This window comes from Amphimedon queenslandica, unplaced genomic scaffold, assembly GCF_000090795.2.
Source record: "Amphimedon queenslandica unplaced genomic scaffold, v1.1 AMPQUscaffold_12693, whole genome shotgun sequence".
Classification (NCBI taxonomy): domain Eukaryota; kingdom Metazoa; phylum Porifera; class Demospongiae; order Haplosclerida; family Niphatidae; genus Amphimedon; species Amphimedon queenslandica.
Window position 1 is genome coordinate 26895 of NW_003547071.1, and position 3213 is coordinate 30107.

Genomic DNA, 3213 nt, shown 5'->3' on the forward strand with positions numbered 1-3213 from the left:
TTTTGGAGCACCTTAAAAAATTTGTAAAAAATCTAATTTCAATCAAAATCAGCTTAAACTTGAAAACATACAGCATAAGTACTTGTACATGCGTTAGGAAAAAAATTTTTTGATGAAAAATTTTCTCCTGGCCATTTTTGGTGAAATTTGGCCAAAAATCAAGTGCCTGACAATGTTAAATTCAGAGAAATTCCAGAAACCTTATAGCATTACCATCAATTTCATCTGATGCCGGTATTTATTTACAATACTCAAGTCAGCAATAAGATGCTTACGTTAAGATAATTATTGATTTTACTAAAATATTATTGTTTTTATCTTAAAACAGCATTTATAAACAATCGTATCCAGTATTTACTGAGCCAAGCCTTCCTCCACACTCACCAAGTGCTTTTGAACAGACCAAAACATTTGAAAACCTCAATTCTGATGCACGAGTATATGAATCAGCAAGTATTAATAGTCCCAGTGTTACAATACATGAGGATAATTCAGTTTCTTTTTCTTCTACTGCTGGATCTGATCGTCCTCTATTACCTGAACGTGCTCCTATGACCTCATACCAAACTACAGCTGCAGAGGAAGGAAAGGTTTTCAGCCACTAATAATTTATTATTATATGTATTATTATAGGTTAATAAGCCTCATGAAGTTAGAGCTGATAGCGGACCTTTTGAAATTGTACATATATAATGGGGACTGCACGGAATGGTAGAATCATTCAATAGAAATTTGAGGCTCCATCATTTAGATATTAAATTATTTATATACATATATGTTAAATCACAGGTTAAACAAGCAGCAATTATAATTTTGTATAGACTGGATCTGTAAAATTATATTATCATTTTACTTTTGTGTGCTAAATTTTTGTATTTCCTTTTTCTTCAAAAAGTGACGTATTATTTCAGACGTCAATCAGAATTAAGTCAAATCACATAGAAAGCAGTGATATGTATAAAATGTAATGGAGTCTTTGATTCTTACATGCATATGCAAATATTTAAATTCTCTCTTAGTCACTTTTGATAAAATACCCTATACTTGCAGAGACTTTGGCTCAATTTTTGAGCAACTTTAAAATTTTTTAAAAATTTCAAAACTTAAAAAACAACATAAGAACATGTATATGTATCAGGAAAAATTATAAAAATGAAGAAATCTGTCCTCTTCATTATTGGCAAAATTTGGCCGAAGACCCTATACCCTGTACAAGGACTTTGGCTTGATTTTGGCCTATAACCTTGATTCCAATCAAAATTAGATTTTTTATGAATTTTAAAATTGCTAAAAAATTTGACCAAAAACCATATGGGCTCTAGGGCTATAGTGCAGGCAGGGTTTTTTTGTTAAAAGTGGCTCTAGGAATGTTTTTCATGAAAATTTCCCAAGTACAAAACCAAAGGCAAGGCAATGGTGCATTTGGCACTGCTATACATGAGCACTGTTATTGTACACCCTGGATCAATTGCAATACATGTACATGATACAAGTACATGCCCATACTTATATAAGACTGTTGCTACTTTTTATGCTTTGCATGTCAAATTATGAATATGATTTAATTATTAATCACTTTTATAGACGCCAGGCCAGTAGCAGCTTCCATGTATCCTGAGGTCACAACTAATGGACAGTTCAATATTACTGTTGATTACATTCGTGGAGTACCAGAATTAGTGATACAAGTACTAACGTCAAATGGAAGTGAACACTCTACTCAAGAGATTAGTCTGAGACCTGATAATGGCAGACGTTCTTTGACTGTTTTAAGCAGTGTACTATTAGCTAATGGTAGCTACACTTAATCCTTCATCTCATTTCTGGAGTAATTGGTGCTGGTTTATTGGTAATACTTATGATTTTACTAGCATTGCTATTGATGTGTAAGAGACAAGATGGGGCTATTTCAGTTCAGGTATAGTAGTATATAAATGTAGATATTCTATTGTTATTATTATGTAGAAATTGCTACATGTCATCAACATCAGATGTGTCATCTGATGTGACAAATAAGATCTGAAGCTCCAACAAGTGAACCAGTACAAGGGACTATAGTGGATTCTTATCATGTTTCTACTGATGAATTACAGGAATGTAAGTTACTACTGAATGATGCAATATGCTCTCAATGCTGTGAACATAATGTTCTATTGTGAACAATGTATTCAACACTAACTCCCATGTATTATGTCTCCACATGAGGTAATACTATATTTGTACTTGAAACCATATGATATGTTGTTTACTGCCAAAACGCTACCGTCTACTAATTACGTGTAGCGTACACTTGTTATTGAAATAACAAGAATAATGTTTATTATTATTTTTATGATGTTATGATAACAACATGCACCCAATGATGAACAAGCTTTAATGACAGGGGCTGATATACTATTATATATAATAATAAGTATTATTTGTTAATAATTGAAATTTAATTATGTAACATTATGTAACAGATGTGTGGTTGCTTCTGTGTGTAATTTTCCTATCTGCATAATGAGATCCATGAGCTGTTAATTGGTGCCACAATCCTAATCTTACTGTTACTGATACTAACAACACTGCTACTTAGGCAGATTTACAATATTATGCTGATCCTGATGTTACATTGACGCTGGAGTTGAATCTGGTTCAACTCCAGCATGAATCATGCATCAAAAGGTCAAATTGCCACGCTTTTGATTAAAAATTGACAGTATGTTGGCCACTTGGCCTAGCGTAATATTGTAAATCTGCCTTTATGCTGTTATTGGTAGGAGGACTGATACTGCTGATGTACCACCACCTGCTGTCCAACGTGATGAATATAACAATGTTGCTGGAGATATTAGCAAGGTAATTGAATTACAGTTAAATGTACATGTTAATGGAATATTTTGTGTGGCTAATGCTTATACATGCACGTTGTGTTTAATTATCATTATTTTTATGTTATTTAATATTATGCTGCAAATGGTCTTTCTCATACAGTACTGAGTCTATTACTGTATCACTAAGAGTATCACCTCAAGCTTTACCAGTTGATTATCCTTATCCTCAAGAAGTGTCACCAATTAACTAATGGTATTTGTATGGTCAGTATGATTTGTATTTGCTGATAATAGTTCAAGATATGCATGTACATGTATAACAGCATATTTAATTGTGTATTTTGCTTTACTTTATCTTTATTTTATTATTTTAGGTTAGAATATGATGACTCATCAA

General features: G+C 32.4%; 1 long non-coding RNA gene across 2 annotated transcripts; it reads left to right on the top strand.

Annotated features, from left to right (window-relative positions):
• Positions 1 to 292: 292 nt before the first annotated feature.
• LOC109587075 (uncharacterized) lies at positions 293 to 3213 on the top strand. Of its 2 annotated transcripts, XR_002187385.1 has the most exons (7): positions 301 to 590; positions 634 to 964; positions 1585 to 1918; positions 1966 to 2097; positions 2763 to 2841; positions 2977 to 3080; positions 3191 to 3213. It is a non-coding gene; the product is annotated as an uncharacterized LOC109587075 (long non-coding RNA). The 2 variants fall into 2 exon arrangements; XR_002187384.1 differs by lacking the exon at positions 3191 to 3213 and having other exon boundaries at positions 293 to 590; positions 2977 to 3182.